This window comes from Spermophilus citellus (assembly GCF_964194105.1).
Source record: "Spermophilus citellus genome assembly, chromosome: 16".
Taxonomy (NCBI): Eukaryota; Metazoa; Chordata; class Mammalia; order Rodentia; family Sciuridae; genus Spermophilus; species Spermophilus citellus.
In genome coordinates this window covers 1,500,211-1,522,611 of record NC_138196.1, presented here as the reverse complement: position 1 = coordinate 1,522,611, position 22,401 = coordinate 1,500,211, and positions in this window count along the sequence as shown.

The following is a 22,401-nucleotide window of genomic DNA, read 5'->3' as shown; positions in this document are numbered from 1 at the left end:
AAATTTTAAAGAATTTTTTATATATCTGTAATGGCATAAGCACCCCCAATATGCTTAACACCTATTTAATAATATTATATACATATAGATATACATACATGGACTATATATAGTCCATATTCAAATATTCCTACTTAAACCCCAAAATGTCCCTCACCTCTAGATGGCTTATTCACTTTCCAATGTGCGATCCAAGCACAGTTCACACATTGCCTTGTTTGTTGGATCCTTTAATTCAGAATATTTTCCCACACACCTATTTATCACTTTTTTTTATGATTTTGACAATTTTTTTAAAGTACAAACCAGCCCTTTGGAGAATCCAAAACTCTGGATTCATTTGAGTATTTTCCTGTTATTATGCTGAGGTTGAACATATTTTTGGCAAGAGTACTACAGAGGTGACATTGACCTCTTCCAACTGCATTACCACAGAATGGCCCCTACCTGGTATGCTAAACTTGACCCTGTGGTTTGACTCACGTTTGCCAGATTTCCTGGAGCAAGAATAACTATAACTTTTTTTTTCCTTTTTTTTTTCATGTGGAGGGAGTGCTAGGAATTGAATCCAGGGGTGCTTAACCACTGAGATACACCCTCATTTCTCTTTATTTTTTATTTTGAGACAGGGTCTCACTAAATTGCTTAGGTCTCACTAAATTGCTGAGGCTAGCCTCAAACTAGTAATCCTCCTGCCTCAGGCTTCTGAGTTGCTAGGATTACAGATGTGAGAGATAATTTTTCTCTTGACAACTAGTCATCTGCTAGTCACAGTCACTGTCACCATGTGAATGCACATAGATTGGCAATCACTTTGCTATTCAAAGTGAGGTCCCCAGCTGTATCACATCACCTGAGAGCCTGGTAGAGATAGAGAATTTCAACCTCCACCCCAGGTCTGCTGAGTTGATTTCCACTTTAGCAAGACCCCCCTGGTGCACTGAATGCACATCAAACACTGAGATGTATCGCACTGTCACCTTCAAGGAACTCCACTGTCACCCAGACTCTACCTCGTGCCCTAACATTCTCTAAAAAGGAGCTTCCCTCAATCTTGCCTTTGAGGGGAGGGTAGTAAAGATAAAGTAAAGTCATATCTTTACTACCCTCCCCTCTTTGCGTTTGTATATCTTTGCAAAGCCAAGATATACAAACGCATATCTTGCCTTTGCATTCTATATGTTATAAATCTATTTCCATCATTATTCTTTTTGATGCTCAAATATCCCAAAGATAGCCAGTGGGAGCCTCTGGACATGTCCCCATTCACCTTCCTGTACTTCCTTCTGGCACTATAAGGTGCTCCAGGCTCAGCCTGTCCCATCCCTGCCTCAGCCCTAGAACCAGCTAATCCTTCAAGGAGTCCTGACTCTGTCTGGTGGGCAGGTATGCTCCTTGCTACTGGGGGGTCTTTGCTCCTAGGCATTTAGTCTTCACACCATTCCTTGAACTACAGATTGTTAACCCCACTTTAGAGATAAGAAAAGAAAGGCAAAGACACTAAAGAATTCAGCCACACTGAAAAACGGGAGCAGAGCCAGGACCCTGTGGCTTTGTGGTGCCCATAAGCAAATGCTGCTCAGATTTGTCTTTCTGTGGGGAGTAAGACAGACCCAGGGCCCCTGCAGCCACCCTCTGGGCCCATCACTGTGCTTGGGCCAAGGCTACAGTGCCCACAGGCTGCTGCAGTCAGAGACTGAGCATGGTGGAGCTCCAGGAAGCTCTGGTTCAGGGTGGTCAGGTGACCTTGCAGGACACTCTTGGGACTATACTGTAGTCTGCATCTCTTCCAGCCAGGACCTCCCATCTTCCCCTTCCTTTCAGTAGCAAGTGGGCATATGGCAGTCCCACTTTATGGAGGAGGAAATAGGAACAGATGCTGAGGTAACCTGGCCAGGACTGGGCCCTCTTCACTGATGTCACTCTTGTCCTCAGGCTGTGGGACCACTCATGGGAGAGCTTCCGTGTCTCATCTACCCCAGAAAAGCTCTGCCTCTCCCTCTTCAGAGCTTAGGGAACTCACACAGTGGGGTGTCAGGTGCTCTGCCCCTTCAGAATGGCAACACTTAGCCCAGAGGCTGGAAATTCTAATACTCAAGGTTTAGGTCTGAAGTGTAGGTCCAAGTTGGAAGGAGAGGGTAACCAAAGGGAGAGGGAATAGGATGAGGGCACAACCTCTGATGGAGAGCAGCAGGCTGTGGGGTCCCTTAGCCCTGCCGCTGTGGTCACAAAAGGGAAATGAAGCCCAGGAAGCAGGGCCCAGGGCCACTAGGAGGTCATCCCAGAAATCAAATCCAGAACAGAGTAGAGACTTCAGGTGATTAAAAACAAAAACAAGCCCTTAGACTTCTGTAGCACAGGGCTGGCTGGCCATGCCTCTGACTTTGCCTTCTACCTTCCAAAGGTACAGTGACTTTTTAAGAAAGATAAGCACTGAGACACTGGCCCTGGGCAAAAAGCCAGGGGCAGCGTTCCATCCCCAGGAGGCAAAAATACACTCCAGCCGTCAGACTCCCATGCAGTGCAAGCTCCCCCAGACGGGAGGTGGTGCTCATACACGTGACACACCCTCCTTGGCAGAAGTCCCTGCACACCTCTGGAGGCACAGCAGGAATCATGAAGAAGACATGGAATCAGGCAAGAGGCTGAGGTGGGAACAGGGGAAGAAGAACCCCAAATGAGGCAAGAGAGCTGGAGAAAGAACTAGAGGAAGGGAAATCAACATTGAGTCCTAGCTGGTCTCTGGCCTGAGAAGAGCTAAGCACCTCTCAGAGAGAATGGAGGGTCCTTCCCTGTGTGGCTCCTCCCCTCTCAGCTTCCCAACACACAACACATGCAGTCTGCCCCAAGAGATGGATGCGGGCCCTGGCCTTAGTTCTCTCCCCTGCAAATCTCTGCGTCCCCATCCCAGGGACCTATTTCCCCACACTGACAGGGAGGTGGTGGCAGGAGGAGCTGGCTTGGGGACAGGTCATCATCTCACTGTCTTTCCCCTGAGGGAAAATGTTCCAAAGGGAACCCTTTCCCCATCAGATTCCATCTCTGGGCCATGCGCCTGCCATGTAGATCCCAGCTGAAGGCACTGACCCTCCCCCCTGAGCCCCACAAAGCTCACGCTGCAAGGCAGGACCTTTAGGGAGTCTCTGGTCCAATTAACACCTGATCCAATTAACACCCGATCCAATTAACACCGCTCTCACAGTTGAGCTCATATCACTGGGTCTCCCTCAGGTGGTGACTGTTGACCCCATTTTATAGATAAAGAAACTAAAGCCCAGGCCAATAGTCAGTAGGAGAGCCAGGCAGGACTCAAAGCTGTCCAATTCTACAGCCCAAACTCCACTTGTGATTCTCAAGCTGGGGGACACAGGCACCTAGAGTAGCAGGCAGCCTGTGTGGCATTTACTGCCCAAGATTCACGCACCATCTTGCCAAATTCCAAGGATTTAACTGTGAATCAGGCTCGCAGAAATAGACCTCAGGGGCAGGAAGCGTGTTTTGCAGATACATGACCATGCAGACTCAGATGTCAGAGAGGCACAAGTTCAAGTCTTGCTACCACAATTTAGAACTGTGCAGTCGGGGGCAAGTTACTGAAGCTTCCTGACTTCAAAATTCCTCATCCATAAAAGAATAGCAAAAGTTCCTTCTACATCCAGTTTTGGGGAAGGATTAAATGAGATATTAAATGAGACAAATGCCTTATTATCCAGTGGCCCTCTATTCACAAATTCTGTGTCTGTCTGGTTCAGAAAAACTTGGAGCAGAATAATGGAAAAGAAAGATGAAAAAGAGGAGGGTGGGCTGGGGTCGTGGCTCAGTGGTAGAGCACTTGCCTAGCATGGGTGAGGCCCTGGGTTCAAATCTCAGCACCATATCTAAATAAATAAAATAAAGGTCCATTGACAACTAAAAAGTATTTAAAAAAAAGAGGCGGGTGGAAAGAAAGATGAAGGTGGAAATGAGGAAGAAGATGGAAAGGAGAAAGAAGAGGAAGAAGGAGACAAACAGGGAGAGGGAAGAGAAGAAGCTGGATGCGGAGATGGGAAGGATGGCAGAGATGAAAAGAACCCGAAGATAGAAAAGATGTTGAGAAAGAGGATGGAGGAAAAGAGGAGTCTAGGTGCTGTTTAGAACCGCCCGACACAGTTGAATAATTTGGTAACATGTACCTTCGTTTGGTGGTGATGATAAATATTTTACCAGGTATTTCATAAATACTGCTTTTCTCTAGCAACGTTTAATTTCAGAACAACTTCACACCAATTATTAGTCACAAAATGCCTGACAGGAAGTCTATGCCCATCGATTTGGTGATTACAGTAGTGGAATGTCTAAAATAACTTGCTTTCAACTTTGTCAATGAATCCCATTTTGTGTAAGTTGTCTATTAAATATTTTATTTCTATATATATATGATAATTTCACAGAGCAGGAGGATTCCAAAAGAAGAGTTTCATCCAACATTCTTGTGATTCCCTAAGTTGCTTTTATAGAGTAAGGAAACTGTTTTCATGTCATGCTAGAAGTTAGAATTCTCTCTGCCAAATATGACTTTATTATTAGCTTGGGGAAAATATAAAGTTGCAATCCTGTATTTTAAAAAAAAAAATACAAATGTTTATTTCAGTAGGTCAGTTTTGACTATATGTGTATGCACAAAGTTTTACTGGATTTATCTTGAAAAAGAGACTCTTCAAATTTTTTTGGTGGGGGAGGGGCAGTGCTGCAATTGAACCCAGGGCCTCACACGTGTTAAGCAAGGGCTCTATCATTGAGCCACATCCCCAGCACCCTCTTCAAGAAAAGCTTTTGGAAAAAAAAATGTTGTATCCTATGCTGATAGGCCTGTGTATCTGACTGAGCACATACGGATGGTTTTTTCTTTCACTATTACTTGAACAATAAGAATAAAAAATTATTTACCTGGCATTTGCATTGTATTTGGTTATACATCTAGAAATGACTTGGAGTATATGAGAAGATCTTGCCCAATGGCACAGCCCCTATCATCCCAGCAACTTGGGAGGCCAAGGCAGGAGGATCACATGGTCAAGGGCAGCCTGGGCAACGTAATAAGACCCTGTCTCAAAATAAAATCTAAAAAGGGCTGGGGGTTTAGCTCAGTAGTAGAATACCCCTGGATTCAATCTTTAGAACAACAAATAATAGACAAATAACATAAATAAATAATAAAATATATGGGGGGTACACAGGTTATACACAAGGGACTTGGGCATTCATGGAGTTGGGTATTCACAGGAGTCCTGGAACCATCCCCCATGGATACCACTGGGGTGGCTCTAGTAGTATCATTATTATTGTTGTTGTTACTGGTTTTTGTTATTGTTTCAAGGATGTTTATGAAGGAAGAATAGGTTTGGAGGGAAGGAGGGGGAAGGCCCGATAGACATCTCTGTGACTTGGCACACCCGGTAATGTCAGAGTGGGAGGAACTTTCCTTGCTATGAGATCAGGACAACTGAGGCTCAGACAGATGAAGAGCCTTTTTCCAAATCATAGAGTGATTTTGTCTCAAGTCAACAATCCATTCATTCATTCTGTAAACCACTTACTGGGCACCGACTCTACCATGAATTATCTAAGAAGCATACACAGTCTACACCAGAATCTCAGGCTTGGAATTTGCCACATAGACACTTTGGCTGAGGGTTTTCAAGAAAAACATATTCTTTAAAGGGATGTAAATAATGCATATTGTCTTTACTCATTTGAGTCAAAGAAATACAGTGATAAGCAGGCAATAAGGAGGTCAGCTATCTACAGTGGCTAGGTGGGGGGTGGAGGAGCAGCAGGAATAGGGGAGAAGGGATGGGGCAGTGGAGCTTCTCTGAGCGTAACTTTTGTGTAACTCCAATTCGTAGCCCCTTAGCAACATTTCACATCACCCCAGAATGAATAGACAAAAACCAAGCTACAGGGGAGACCCCAAATGGGATACAAAGCAGTGGCTGAATGAACCCCTCAGTGTTCTAGATGAACGGCATCCCTGCCCTGAGAGGGTGAGGAAGAAGAGGACTAAGTGACTTTGGAAACAGTTATTGGGATCCAGATACAAGTCTCTTAGTAGCATCTATTTACTGAGGAAAGATGTGTTAACCCTCTACCTCTCCCCCCAGACTGCAAGGGCTACATAGGCAGGAACCTGTCAGTTTACTGTAACAGCCACCAAAAGTGTCTGTCCATGTCACAACGGCCAAGCAGTTCTAAGAAATGAGGACTCAGGAAAAACAAATGGAAGGTGTTTTTTTTGTTTGTTTGTTTTGTTTTGTTTTTTGTTTTTTGTCCCCAGAACTGTTTTACAAGAAATGCTAAAAAAAAAAAAAACAAAAAAAAACAAAAAAAAAAAAAAAAAAAAACCTCTTCAGAGGAAGGGAAATGGTACAGGTCAGAAACTCAGATCTAGAAAAAGACAAGAGTCCTGGAAAAGGAATACATAGAAGTACTTTTTAAACTTTTCTTTTTCTTTTGGTACCAGGATCGAACCCATGGGTGCTTAACCACTGAACCACATCCTCAACCCTTTTTATTGTTTATTTTGAGACAGGGAATCACTAAGTTGCTCAGGGCTTCACTGAGTTGCTAAAGCTGGCTTTGAACTTGTGATCCTCCTGCCTCAGCCTCCTGAGTTGCTGGGATTACAGGAGCCCACCCCCCCAAAGGAGTGGATAACTTTTTATTTGAAGTCATGATAGCCACATGTATTGGATGGCTATAGCTTAGCGATCAGTGAAGTGAAAGACAGGAGAGGAGAACTGGGGATAAGGGTGAGCAGCCCTTATGCCAAAGGCTTGGATCAGAAGTGTTTCAAATTCCAGAGTTTTTTGGATTTTGGAATATTTGCATAGATTTTACTGAATGAGTAATCCTATTACAAAACTTTGTGAAAAAAAAATGCTGCCTTCACTGGAAACAGAATTCTAGGTTAGAGAGGGGTTTTGTTTTTATTTTCTGTTAATACTTAGAATATTTCCCTTTTCTTTCTTCTTGCTTATGTGGTTTCTAACAAGTTGGATGTAATTCTTCTCCTTGTTCTTCTATAGACAAGGTATTTTCCTTCTTGGGTTTCTCTTAAAATTATTTCTTGGTCTTTGTGCAGTTTGAATGGAGGATCTATGCCTTGAAGTAGATTTGTTTGGTATTTGTCCTTTCTGGTATTCTCTGAGCTTTCTAGGCCTGTGGTTTTGGTGTCTTCATTAATTTTGGGAAATTCTCAGCCATTATTATTTCAAATATTTCTTATTTTCCTTTTTTCCCCTTCTTTTCCTTTTATTCCCATTACATATATGTATATTCTGTTCCTAATTTTCTTTATTTATTTCCTCTTTGTATTTCAGTTTGGGAATTTTTCTATGGATATGCCTTCAAAGTCACTGATTCTTTCTTCAGCCACATCCAGTCTCAAAGTCACTCTTCATTTCTGCTTCGGCGTTTTTTATTTCTGGCGTTTTCTTTTGATTCTCCTTAGATTCCTACTTCCCAGTTGATATTATCCATTCTTTCTTGTGCCTTGACTTCTCTTTCCATTGCAACCTTTAACACTGTTGAAGAAAAAATGTATCCAAACACTCCTTAAAGATGGTAAGGTTGATTTTCTTCAAGGAAGGACATGGCTATAGGTAAAGAGAACATTGCAACAGGGTCTTGCTGTGCAGAAGAGGTTGGACCCAACCCGACTCCAACCAGGACAAGTGGAGATTTACACCAAGGGGGTGGGGAGGAGAGAGATCGGTGAGTGGAAAATAATTAAGAGGCAACATCAAGGATGAGTGTGTTCTGCCCCAACTGCCTTGAGAATTTATCAGGCAGATCAGGATGAGAAGATGTTGAGGGGGGGTCAGATAGCAGAGGTGGGGGATTTTCACCAGTTGACCTAATAGGATCCCTGATCTAATTGAACTCTAGAAGAACACAGGGAAGGTCAGGCCAGTCAGGGAGAAGTCTTGGAGGAGACTCACTGAAGTTTTAATCCAAGGAGAGAGTCTTTTTTCAACATATTTGTCATAGTTACTTTAAATCCTTTATATGATCATCCCTAAATTTGTATCTAATTGGTCTTGTTCTACCACTTGTTTTGAGTGATCTTTCTTGACTTTGAGCCCATTTTCTGATTTTTCTTTTTTTTGTTGTTGAAAGCCACCCATGATGTGGCCGAGAATAGCTTTTAGTGAGGTTTTACCTTCATCTGAACAGACACTGGGCAGCCTTGAAGATCTGCTGTTACCTCGGATCAGAGGGGTCAAATAAATTCCTCTAGTTCCTTGTGGTGCTTGGTCTCCTCTTCCCCCGCCCCTGCCCTCCTCCTTCTGCTCTTTTGGTTCTCCCAAGAATTCTCTCTTAACCAGTCTTTGTCTTGCATGGCTCTGAATGGCAATCCACCTGCTGGTGTGGTGTCGAGGATCTGGGCAGGGGAAGGTGCTGTACTCTTATGGCTCAATTATGGTTGGTTGATTTATTTTTAGTAGGCCCCCCTCAGAAGGGTTTCCTAGGATTTATAATTGTTCTTCCTTCCCTTACTCTGTCAGGGAGGCTAGTAGAGGGTAGAGTTCTGTGCTTGCCTTTTCTCCAGATCAGATAAGACTCAGCAAGTAGCTTACCTAGGGGACAGGGCTTTGTGGCACACAATGGTCTGTAGATATCTCAGAATGTCCCTTTCCTCCTGTGCCTGGGGAAGCAAGGTGTGTGTATCTCTAATCTTCACCCTCACCAATCTGGGGGGTCCCGTCTCAGGTTTTTAGCTTTCAACCTTGTCCACACGAAGCTTGCAGCTTGCGCTTCCAGTCATGGGCTCCATGGGTGTTCCCGTCTTGGTTGGGATACCCTCTTCTTCCTCCTGCTTTAAGGATGGTGTTGTGCCCCGGGATTTAAGACAAATTCTTGATTTTTAATTTGTTCAGCTTGTTTTTTTGTTTTTTGTTTTTTTGTTTTTTTGGTTTTTTTTTTTTTTGGTACCAGGGATTGAACTCAGGGGCACTCAACCGCTGAGCCACATCTCCAGCCCTATTTTGTATTTTATTTAGAGACAGGGTCTCACTGAGTTGCTTAGCGCCTCGCTTTTGCTCAGGCTGGCTTTGAATTTGTGATCCTCCTGCCTCAGCCTCCCCAGCCATTGGCATTAGCATGTACCACCACAGCTGGCTCAGCCTATTCTTAATATGAGAATGGAAGCGATGAGCTCTTTAGATGGTGCTGGAGTGAAACTGGAAGGTGTGTGTGTGTGTGTGTGTGTGTGTGTGTGTGTGTGTGTGCACATGTGTATATATACAGTCAGTTCTCCATATCTTCAAGTTCCAAATTTGTGGATTCAACCAATAGAGGATCAAAAGTATTCAGGAAAAAAATTTCATAAACTGAACATAATGTACACATTTTCTTCTTGTCATTATTTCCTGAACAATACAGTATAATAACTTCTTGCACAGCACTTCCATTGAATTAGGTATGATAAATCATCTAGAGATGACTTCAAATACTCAAGGAGATGAGAAGTATTTATATGCAAATAATAATAATCGGAATATATACAGATTCATTTTTAGAAAACGATTTTAGTTGCTGTTATTTGTAAACTGACAGATTCCGGCCGAGGCACCAAAGGTCTGGAGGGCAGGGTAGAGAGGGAATGCATAATCCACTGGGAGATAAATACTAATAGTGGTGCTGAGGCTGAGAAAGTGAACAAAAGTCCAAAAGGTCAGCCCAGAGGTCCCTGCAGCAACCACAAGGTTCTGCAGGGGGCTCAGGCAGAGGGGAGGGGACAGCAGGAGAAGCAGGAGGCCCTAGCTGGTTCTGGCCCAGAGCTGCCCCCCCCACCCCGTCCCTCTCCTTATTCAGCCATTGTCACCCTTGGCTTGATGAAAGAACTCTGTGTCCACCTGGGCAATTAAGTTGAAGCCATTTTTTCCAAGCAGGTGCTGTCTGGAGCCTGTGCTGGGGTGACAGATGGCATCTGGAAGGTCATTCTGGAAGAAGAAACCTGTAAGGAAAGCTCTGGTCTCCAGGCCCTGCTAGCAGAGGCCTGGGGAAAGGAAGAGAAGGCCAAACAGCATCCCGATTGCTGCTGGGTCCTGGTAAGTGTTAGTTCTCCCCTTTATCACACACCCTGGGAGAGAAGCATTGCTCTCCACATTTTTTGGAGAAGAAAACTGAGGCTCAATGAGAAGGTTGTGCATTTGCCCAGCACCTGGCAGCTGGAAAGGTGCAGGGCTGGGATTGAACCCACAGTTTAGGTCCAAGCTCCCTCCCGCTCCACCAAGGACCAGGCTGCCCCAGTGTGACAAAGCTATGTTCTCCATGGCCTCAGCTGCCGGCGCCTGTCCCAGATGTACAAGCAGATGCTATGGGTGAGTTAGCAGCAGGCCTGCTGGAAAGTTGGCTGGGAGCCTCCATTGTCTCAGCATTTTGTAATCTGGTCCTGGGCAGAGGGCTGGGGTGGAGGCCACTTTTCATGGGAACTCAGGCGAGGACGGAGTGTGAACCCTCAGACTGGGACCCAGGCCAGGAGAGCAAGAAGAAAGCTGGGGCTCCGCCAAGCTCTGGGCCCCTGGGAGCATCCAGCTGCACAGGGCCATGTGGGCTGGGCCAGATGTTGGGGGGGGACATGGTGAGTCGCATAGTTACCAAGGACTCTGACTCCTCATCTTTGGGGGAGAGAGATGATGAATAAGTTTTCGGGACAGTCCTAAGGGGGAGGCACCACCATGTAGGCATACCTGGGTGCCTCTGGTCACCCAGGAAAGAAGCTGACCCATCTTGAGAGAGAAGAGAGTTTCTTGGAGAAAGAGACCCCCCTATTCCTAGACCCAAAAGAAGAACAGAAGTTGGGAAGTGCCAGAAAGGGGATGGTTTAGGTGGCACGGTGGGGCAGACAGCAGGTGGGAACTACTGGGGGGGCAAATGTCCATCCCACTTGGAGGGGTTTCAAGGGCTTCAGTCTGTCCCACATTTCTGATGTGAAATACAGTATAACAAGAAACAAGGCTGGGGATGTGGAGAGTGTCCAGGGCACAGCAGGCCTGATGCCAAATATTGCATGAGACATACTCATACTAAAAAAATAAATAAATAAATTTATTGTTTATCTGAGATTCAAATCCTGTGTTTCTATTTGCTAAATCTGACAGCTTCAGCTTTGGGGGCAATTTGGATGTGATCCCTATACCATCATGACAGTTTAGGCAGAAATAATGTGATCAGATTTGCACATGGACAGGAGATGGACAGCAGTGTGGACCAAGGGGTGTCCACTGGGAGGCTAAGGCTGAGCTGAGGGGAGGATGAGTGGGTGGGAAGGTAGGGTTGATTAAAAGAGGTCAAGTCAATGGGCCTTGGCGATTCATTAGGTGTGGACATTGAGAAAATGGGTCAGCTGAGGATGGCATCCAAGTTTCTGGGCAGCAAGACAGATGGCGGAGACCTTTCCTGAGCTGGGGGAGAAGTGGGGGTGCAGGTTTGGGAGGAGGAAAGAGCTGAGTCCAGTTCCAGCAGGATGGACTCAGTACTGACTGGCCCGAGGCCTTTCGAAGAGGTGGAAGACAGACTCCGAGAGTCGTGGGTCTGGAATGCAGGCTCAAGGCCAGCACTGGAGGGCGACATTTGGAAAAGATCAGCCTATGGAGTAAAATTGAAACCATGGGAATGGATGAGCACATGCAGGGGGAGCTGTGGGCCGGGGTGGGGGGTGAAGAGGGGGACCCTGAGAAACAGGAACCGTTTTGAAGAAGCAGAGGAAGAGAAGCCAGCAGATCAGACCCAGAGGCCTCGGAGATGCAGAGAATTACATGACGGTCTTAGTGACACCGTTTCCCTCTGGAAGCTGAAACAGGAGAGTTGGAAGGAGAGCGAATTCCAGCGTCAAGGCTACAAGACATGGAGAAATACCAGGACAGCAGAGCCAGTGCACATGGCTGCTGGAGACCTGGGAAGAGACACTGCAGTGAGCCAGGGAGGGTGGAGGGTGAGTGGGGCAGAGACAACTCTGAGCCACTCCTTTCCCTCCCAGACCAACTGGCAGTAAAGGTCTAAACCAACCCACAAGAGCAAAGAAGCCAGGAGAGGAGGCATCCGCAGAAGAAAGACTCCAACAAACCTGGCAAGAGGGGATGCTAATAGAGCCATGCGGCTACAACCCGAAGTGCCCATGGAGGAGAAATCAGTGCCAATGTGTACTGAGAACTCCCTGGGAGGCTCGTGACTTAGAGAAACCAGAGGTAGGTAGAAGTCTGAAGACTTCCTTCAGAGCAGTTGTCCTGCAGGTCTTCTCCCCATCCCATGTCACCAGATGACTATACCCACAGGGGTCAGACTTCAGTTTCTTGGAGTGATTAAGCCAAAATCCCTCATCTCTGCACAGACAGGGCTGAGCAGAGAACAGGACTGCAGGCAGGGATTAAGGCTGAATGACGAGACCTTCAGCCTTCTCCCTGGACTGCTTCCAGAAGCTCAGCAAGAAGTGTACCCACCATGCCACCACTACAAGATCGGAGGACTTTTCTTCAAGTCCCAAAGGATGGACCTCCACTAATGATGGTGATGGTGGTGATGATGATGATGGTGATGATGATGGTGATTATGATGATGATGATGGTGATGATGATGGTGATGGTGATGATGATGGTGATGGTGATGATGATGGTGATGATGATAGTGATGGTGATGATGTGATGATGGTGATGGTGATGATGATAATGATGGTGATGATGACGGTGATGGTGATGATGTGATGATGGTGATGGTGATGATGATGGTGATGGTAATGATGATGGTGATGATGATGGTGATGATGGTGATGCCGTTGCTGATAGTTTCACATACCCTTCAGTATCCATTCATTGGAGCTTCCAACCACCTTTTTAAAGCCTTACATTTAATATCTTTTCTTTAATAGATTTTTAAAAAATTTTGAGACAGGTCCAGCTAAGTTTCCCAGCCTAGCCTCAAACTTGTGATTCTCCTGCTTCCGTGTTCTGAGAAGCTGGGATTATAGGCATGCACCACCATACCCAGCTAAGCCTCACTTTAAATGTGGACATCCAGCCATGCTATGAGGAAGCTCAAGCAGCCACATGGAAAGCCCATTGAAGATTCAAAGAATAACCACCATCGAATGATTGAAATGACTCTATGAGTTCTCTTTAGCCTTTGGGCCTTTAGTGCAGGAAAGAAAGAGAGGATGGTATCAGAAAATATATAAGTCTCCAGAAAGAGTAAGACCTGCCCAGGCAAATACTGCCCAATTCCACTTATATGAGAAACCTAAAATAGTCAAACTCAGAAGCAGAGATGAGAATGGTTGTGCCAGTGGTTAAAGGAAGAGGAAGTGGTGAGAGTTGTTCAATTGCAGTTATACAAGGTGAATAAATTCTAGAGCACTGCTGTATAGCATAGGGCACAATACCATATCGTGCACTAATGAGAAATCTAGGAAGTTATACTCACATTAAGTGTTCTTACCACAAAAATGAAAACAAACCAAAAGGGCACGGGAAACTTTTGGAAGTGATGAATATGTTTGTCACCTTGATTATAGTGATGGTTTCATAGGTGCTTGCACATATCCAAGCTTATTAAATTGCACACATTAAATTTGTGCAGTTTTTTTGGTAAATTGATTATACCCAACAACGTCATTGAAAGCAAACCCAAAACAAAACAAAACAAAATGAACCTTGTGCAAGGAACAGAAAGAGTTCCTCAGGCTGGTGGCTGAGCAGAGGTAGAGAAAAAAAGCAAGACAGAAAGCGGAGAGGGGAAGTGGGCAGCAGCCGTGAGGCACCTTCAAGGCTCAAAAAGGAGTCTGCGCTTGTTTGTGGACCAGGGCTCTCTGGCGTGTCCTCAGAGCCCCTGCTGGATGTTATGATCTATGATCAAATAAAATGGCAAACGCTGAGCATCTCGGTTGTGTGGGGTTCTTGGCTGCAGGACTTCTCCGAGTTTTCAGTTTGCTAAATGCTCCTCAGCTCTCTGGAGGGAGATGGGTGTGTGGCAACTCCAGGATTTCTTTGACCACACAGTTCCCTTTTTCAGGGCTCCTTGCAGGATTGTGCTTCTCAGAACCCACTTTGGAAACCCCTGGTGGCTGAAGGAGACCTTCCTGGGTTTGAGGAGGACTTTATTTGCACTTAGGAAGCTCTTGCTGGGCTGGTATATGGGAAGGTTTGGAGGCAGGACTGGAGGCCAGGATGCCATGAGGAGGAGGCTGGTGCAGGGAGCCCAGGGGGAAGGGCATGGGGCTGAGACCAGTGCAGCTGCTGCAGAAGAGAAGGGGGATCAGGTGTTATTTGGGGGAGATAAGGGGGTGCACTGACTCCTAGGAAGAGGGACTTAGGGCATCTCACAACACAGGAAGCTTCTGCAGGAGGCAGAAACCTTAGGGAACTGTCCCAGGGAGGATCTCTGAGTGGCAGGGAGCTTGTTCCAAGTTCTGGGGTGGATGAGACCAGCACCTGGAGCTGAGCTTCCCTGAGGGCCCCAGGAATTGCTGACCTTGGATGAGAAGCTGACACCCAAGGCTGGCTGAGGGAGGGCTGAGGGAGGCAGAGCTGGGGTCATGGTGGAGGCAGGAGGTGGGGACATGGCAGCAGACACTGAGGACCTGTGTTGGCCCAGGGCCAGCTCTCAGGATGATGGTGTCTGAGCCAGATGGCCTCCTTCTGTTGCAAATGACAGGAGCCCAGACTGGCTTCAACCACAAAATGACTCACAAAGTAGATAAATCTGGCTTCAGGCATAAATGGATTCAAGACCCAAAAAACAATGTCACAGGTCACTGGTCCTGTCTGTTTCACCTGGTTCCATCTTCCAGCTCTCAAGGGGGTGACCTCATAAACTCCTATCACCACCAAGTCCAGTGGAAAGGGCAGCACTCATCCTCCATATCTTAAGCCAATGTCCTGGGGTTGACACTTTCATCCTGATTAGTCTGATGGTCACGGGCCCATCCCTGAATTAATCATCACCACAGAATCATGGCAAGCCCTGATTGGGTTAGCCGCCCTTGTGCTATTTATGAAACACAAGGGCTGGGGAAAAGGTCCCCCTAAGCGAGGTCCCCCTAAAATCAGGGTGCTATTGCCCCAGGAAGGGAGAGTGGATGCTGAGCTGCTAAAGTAACTAATGTCTAGGACTGACATGGGGTCCTGATTCTGGGAACCCCTGAATCCCGGGGACCCCTGATTCTAGATACTTTTTTTTTGTTTGTAGGATAGACAGATGGATGGACAAAGCCATCTTTCTGGCTTCTGGGGAGATTATTCACTGGGTCCCCTGCATTTACTCTTTTAAAATTATTATTATTATTATTAGGCACTGAGGATGGAACCCAGGGTTGCTCTACCATGAGCCACACCCCCAGCACTTTTCTTTTTTTGTTTCAAGACAGGGTCTTTCTATGCTTCCCAGTCTGGCCTCCCACATAGCTGGGACTAGAGGCATGCACACCCTCTGTTTACTTTCCCATTATCCTAGCACCAGGTCAGATTCTTATCTCACTCATCCCAGCAGCCCCAGCACCAGCCCATGGCCTGGCATGGAGTAAAGGCTCAGAACAAGGAAACTCATCTGCAGGCAGAGCTCGGCTCACTCACTCACCCTCTGAGCCTCATTTCACCATCTGCAGCCAGTGGGTGTGCTCTGAGTGTCAGGCATGATGGCAACCTGTCCAGCGGCTCCACAAGCCACTCCCTGTGGATGGCACCGGTCCCAGCAGAATCAGACTCTCACACTGATCTTTCCAGGAGAATCCTGAGCTGTCATGGAAGCAGTGAGTTGCCCACCTGCATGCAGGGACACTCAGCTGTACCCTTCCCCCTCACCTGCTCGCCAGATCCAGAATGTAATTGTGCAAAGCCTGGAGGACTGGTCCATTTAGCAGTAGCTCCTCATCGTGGTGAGCGATCGAGGTGAGGCCTTATTGATGGCCCCTGGGAATATGTTCAGCTGCTGACTGGAAAACTTCTGGCTCATGAGTTATGTCCCTGCATAAAAAAGGGCATTGTCATGGACAGAGCTGAGCAGGGATTGAAGGGTGGGGTTCCCTTAGATGTGGTGAGCCCACCATCCTGTAGCATTCACACAGACCAAGGACACCCACTTGAGGGGGGAGCTGAACGGGGGACAAGAACAAGCGCATCTTTCTATCCCTAGATGCTTAGAATTCAGATCCAGCCCAAGGTAACAGGTTGTCTTCCGGTCCTGGCCACTGTCCAAGAGCCACACACAGGCTGGCTCACTGAATCCTCCAATAACCCAAGGAGGGAATTCTCCATGACACCCCTGTGCAGAGAAGGAAGTCAAGGCTCTGTAGGATCAGGGCCCCATGTCACTCCACTGTCGGTGGCACTAGTGACAGGCAACCTCGATCTGAACTGGCTACGTCGAACACCTTATTTATGTTACTGCACTGAATCCTCACGCACGACTGTTCTGTGACGTAGGTATTACTCTCCCCATCAGACGGATGAGGAAACTGAGGTTTGGGAGATTCAGTGATTTGCCCAGGTTCAGAGGGTCAGCAGGCAGCAGCATTCAGACGCTAACCTAGTCCAAGATCTGCCTGACACCAAAGCCCAGCTCTTCACCAGGGCCGCAGACCCAGACCCAGGTTTTCAGGTTCTGTCTGTTGTTCTTCCTGTTGAGGCTCACATCACACAGCTCAGGCTCCTGGCCAAGAGCCCTCCCTCCGGCTTCCTGTGCTGGGAGGGAAGAGTCAAGGCCACGGGAAGGTGGGACAAGCTGTAGCTATTCCAACGGTCTCTTCCCAGTCCCTGAACTTCACCCCTGAACAAGCAGCTACATCAGAGAACCAAAGGTCTTGTCTAGCAGGTGTCTGTCCCTAGGTGTGTCCTAGGAGAGTGCAGCTCAAATGCCGGGGGAGTAGTGCCAACCCCAACGTGGACATGGAAGGGGGCCTGGCCCTGGTCCTTCAAGGACCCTCTCCTGGAAAACTCTGGGAGGACTCCAACATTCCTGAGCTCCTGGGTGTCGGGCACTACTCTCCCATCCACCCTTGACAGTGACCTAGAAAGCTCCTCTGACGTTATTAGCCCAGGAGGTCTGAGGTTCACTCCAGCCTGCAGGTCACTGCTGTACCCAGCTCTCTTCTATCCCAGGACCTGCCCTCCACAACCTTCAAGGCCCCTCTGCAGCCACTGTCCCATCCAATACCTCAGGTGGCCCTGGCAGGACATTTGGAAGCTGCCCTACTGCCACCTTCTGGCTGGTGCTAGAAGGACAAGGGCCCAGGTCTTGGCCTTGCCCACCTGATGCAGGCTGCAGAGCCCAGCAATCCAGTTGTGGGTTGGTCACCTGGTTGGCTTGCTCCCTGCCCCACCGAAAGGGTCTCAGGAAGCTTCCAAGGATGCAAAACCTACAGTCATGAAATACATGTGAGGGAAACAGGAAGGGGAGTGTGAGGGAGGCCGGAAGAAGGTAAAGTGCAGACCAGAAGGATCTGCTGCTTCCGAGACCACAGACTCTGAAAATCTTGGAGATGACTTTTCTTCTCTACTGAAGGCATATCGGAATGAGGGGAGCATTCACCAGGCCTGGCGGGGTGATGATTCTTATTCTCAACCCATCAGTTCTACATGGTCAACTGTACACAGGTGCAAGGCCCAAAACACACCCCCCACACACACATACATTCACCACCTCCTTTGGGAAACCACATTGGGATGTACAGAGGAGGGAAACCCTAATGATGTAGATTTGGAAAGTGATGCACATCAAATTCATAAGTGATTTTGAAAACACAGAGAGGCAGTGTATTAGTCTGTTTTTCATTACTATATGGAAATACTCAAGGCTGGGTATTTATTTTGGCTAATGGTTCTGGGGATGCCAAGTTGAGGGGCCATATCTGGTGGTGGCCTTCTTGCTGGCAAAGTCTCAGGGTGGCACAGGGCATCATGTGAAAAGAGACAGGAAGCACATGTGTGTCTGTTCTCCTGACCTCTTTTGTAAAGCCACCAGGATTCAGTGACAGGAGTCCCCCTCTGCTGACCTTATCTAATCCACCTACCTTCCAAAGACTACCTCCAAACAGCAGAGTCAGACGGAGTTAGTACCCTCTCAATACCTCACGTGGGGACTAAATTTCAATCTATGAAGCCTTGGGGGACACCCTCTATCATATCCAAACCACAGCTCACTCTAAGCAAAATGAGGTAAGTGTTCAAGTGAAAAAAGATTCAGATACACACTCAAAAGACAGTTTTCATTCTGAGGAACAAGGGGAATATAGTTTGGAAGGATAAAAACATTAAGGATGTTCCTGTTGAGTGGTTAAAACTTTTGGAATCTGCGACATGAGGTTCATTTGACATGAGGGGGCTGGCTTCCCTCAGTGGGAGGCCACAGGGAACTCTGAACTTCCTGGTGGGTGACACACAAAGGGAAACATAGTCACTACACCATCCCCGAAGTCTACGAAGGAGGATAAACCAATTGCTTAAGAGAAGCTGGTACTAAGAAAGGGAAAAGATGCTTCAGAGATGGGAGAGGGTGGCAGGGGACACAGACGGGGTGGGAGAAGATGGGTGATTTAGTCAGCTTTTTTGCTGATGTGAACAAAATACTTGTAAGGACAATTTCAGGAGGAAAAGTTTATCTAGGGGCTCCTGATTTTAGAGGTCTCAGTCCTTAGACAGTTGGCTCCATTCCTCAGGGCTTGAGGTGAGGGAGGACTCATGGTAGAATAGTGTGGCAGAGGAAAGAATGTCAGGACATGGCCACCAGGAGAAAGGGGGCAACACTGAATTCATTTGCCAGGGATGAAATATATACCCCCAAATCAGACCCCCACTGACCCACATCTTCCAGACCCACCCTGCCTGTCCACAGCCACCACTCACTAATCCTATCAGGGGGTTCATGCACCGATTAGGTTAAGGGTCTCATAACACAATCACTGCATCTCTAAACCTTCTTGCATTGACTCACATATGAGCTTTCGGGAGACACCTCATGTTGAAACCATAACATTCCACCCTTGACCCCCCCCAAAGCTAATGCCCATTTCACAAAGCAAAATCCATTTCCAAGAGTCCCCGTAGTCTCAACAATTCAAGGATTGCCCAAAAGTCCCAGTCCAAAATCTCCTCTGAGACTCAAGGCAAACTCTCAGCGTGAGCTCTCATAAAGATCAAAAGCAAGTTACACATGTCCAACACATAAAGGTGGAGAATAAACATTTCCCATTTCTATTCCCAAAGGAAGAAATTGGGGCATAGAAAGAAGGGATGGGACCAAAGCAGAAGTGAAACCCAGCTGGGCAAACAAATCTGCATCTGGGCACATGGCGGCACGATGTTCTCTTCAAAGGGCTGTGCCGCTCCAACCCTACAGCCTTGCTGGTCGCCGCCCACATGGCTTCCCTCTTGGCTTGTCTTTGCTTGACTCCTGCAGCTTTCCTCAGCAGTACTGGCATTTCTTAATCTCAGGGGTCTCCGCTGCATTTTTAATTTCCTCCTCACATCTCCATGCATCACCCTCTTGGGGGGCTGCTGCAGAGACCCCAACCCTGCTGCACACTGCCTGACCTTCCAGACCTTCCTCTGAAGTCTCAGTGAAGCACTCCATGACCCCCTAACTCCAGCATCCCACATTCCTGCAGAACCAACACCCGTGGTCATCACCAAGGTCTGCCACCATCTTGAGGAGTGACCAATCTTTCAGGGACCAAGGCTGCAGCAGCCTCTGTGTGCCTGGGTGGCTGAGCACATTGAAAAACCCTCCTAGGCACCCCCACAAGCAATCAGGATGCCCCACTGTCTCTTCTCAAGGGGATTTTTACTTTTACACCCTGGAGCCTGAGGCGGGTGTGGTCTCGCCAATTCCTGAGATGCTCTCCACTCATCCGTATTTCCTGTTGTCTCTGGGCACAGTTTTTAGTGTTTCTTTAGTGGCTGTTTTGTCTCTAACCAGCACATTTTCCTTGGCTCCAGTTTTACTTGCAGTTTTCTGGCCAAACTGCAAGTTTTTCAACTCTTTCTGCTCAGCTTTCTGCTTCTGATTATCACAATAAACTTGTCTAAAAGTTACTAGCAACACCCATGCCACCACCCAAATGCTATGCTGCCTAGAAATTTCTTCTGCCCGAGCCCTGAAAACTTCTAACCCACATGGTCCGGTGACTCCTTGGTACCAACTTCTATTGTAGCCGGCTTTTTCCCTGCTGTGATCAAAAGACCTGACAAAATCAATTAGAGGAGAAAAAGTTTATCTGGGGCTCGTGGTTTCAGAGGTCTCGGTTCGTAGGTGGCTGGCTCCATTCCTCAGGGCTTGAGGTGAGGCAGGACATTGAGGCAGAAGAAAGCAGCCCAGGACAAGACGATTGATTGGGAAGCACAGAGAGAGAGAGCTCTTTATAACAAGGACAAAATACACACCCCAGGGGCTGGGGATGTGGCTCAAGCGGTAGTGCACTCGCCTGGCCCGGGTTCGATCGTCAGCACCACATACCAACAAAGATGTCGTGTCCGCCGAAAACTAAAAAATAAATATTAAAAATTCTCTCTCTCTCTCTCTCTCTCTTTAAAAAAAATGTTAAAAAAATACATACCCCAAAGGCACGCCCCGCCCCAGACACCCACTTCCTCCAGCCACACACACCTGCCTACAGTTACCCTCCAATTAATCCCTGTCAGAGGATCACGGCACCCGGTAGGCAAGGCTCTCATAACCCAAGCGTTTCACCTCTAAGCTTTCTTGCATTGTCTCACACGTAAGCGTTCGGAGAACACCTCACATCTACACTGTAACAATGAACCATGTCCTTAGTGACAGCCTCCCATGAGCCACTTCAGGGACACCATGTGAACCAAAGACAGTGTTAATCTGTTAATGGGGTTCAGATCAGGCGGGCTGCATGGCCCACTCCGCTGCACTCACCACCACCCGGAAGCTGTTCAGACCATCAAGAAGACCCGTTCCCCTTGGTGGTTGGGTCTGCAGGGGGCTGTGCATACACTGGCTTGCGTGTCCTGCAGGAGCCTGATCTACTCCCCAGGCCTCCGGAGCACTGAGCTGCTGGGGTTAGCAGTCTTACTCGCCTGCCTTGCAGCATCCCGGGCTCCAGGGCTTCTCTCCCCAATAGACGCCTCTGGGATCCTACCTGGGTGGCCCCCTGGATACCACCAGTCTCCCTGAGGGCCCCAGACCTACCATCACTGAGTCAGTGTCTCGGGCCTGGTTCTGTGTAGGCTGCACCAAGGCCCCCACTGGGGCTGGCTAAATTGGTTAAGAGACCTGCTCAGACAAGCTTACCGAGAAGGGTATGGCAGGAGCACAGGCCAGGCAGCCAGGAAGCTGGACAATCCTAGACTTCCAAATTGGCAAAAGCCTTAAGTCAACCCCAGGAAAAGAAGGAAGACAGGAAGTATTGGCTTAGATCTGGCTTCAGGTGCATCTTGATCCAGAGGCTCCAACACTGCCCCCAGGGCTCAGTCTTGCTTCATTTGCTTCTCTCATCTGCTTCCTCCTGCTTGTTCAGTTCTCCTGCAGGTACCCCTGAGGGACCCATATGGCTCTGGAGGGCAGGATGTTGGGAAAACCACATGCTGTGCAGACAGACAGCAGGTTCAGACCAGCACAGCACCCACCAGCTGGGTGAACAGGCCTTGGCTTCCTCCCTGTGAGCATCCAGCCAGGGCTGCTGGGAGGTTTGTGAAACAGTGTTAAGCACCCAGCCCCAGCAGGCCTGGGGTCACTGCTGTCACCAACATGGTCCAATGGAGGCCAGAGGCTGGAGTGAGTGCGGTGGTCAGAAGAAGCCCAGTTGCACCACAGCAGCTACCATGCCTGAGCACAAGGTGGTGGGGTGTCTTAGCCCCTCCTGGGCCTCGTGCATGCCAGGCAAGCACTCTACCATCTAGTTACAACCCCCACTGTCTGGGTCCTTTCTGAAAAGTCGTGATGTCATGGTGACATGGTGAGGAAATGTGGGGAAAGGACCAGATTGGAGCATGTCTTGAGCCAAGCAAATGTGCCCTGGGCTGGGGTCTGCTCCCCACTCCTCCATGGCTGGGGATTGAATCCAGGGCCTTGTACATGCCAGGCACGTGCTCGACCACCAAGCTACACCTCCAGCCCTCTGTGATTTTAAGACAGGGTCTCGTTAAGTTGCCCAGGATGATCTCGAACTTTCCACCCTCTCTTCATGCCAGAGAACAGCTGCTCTCTTCCCATTAGTTCCCTCATGGTCCCAGCTAAGGTCAAGTCTCATTGGGCAGGCTTAGGACACACGCCCTTCTCTGAACCAATCACCATGGCCAAGGGCAAAGAATTACACACTGATTGGCTAGGTCTGGTTCTCTGCCCACTTCTAGGCAACCCAATCACCTGAACAGAAGTTTCAGAAGCCCCTAAGGAAAACAAGGGTCA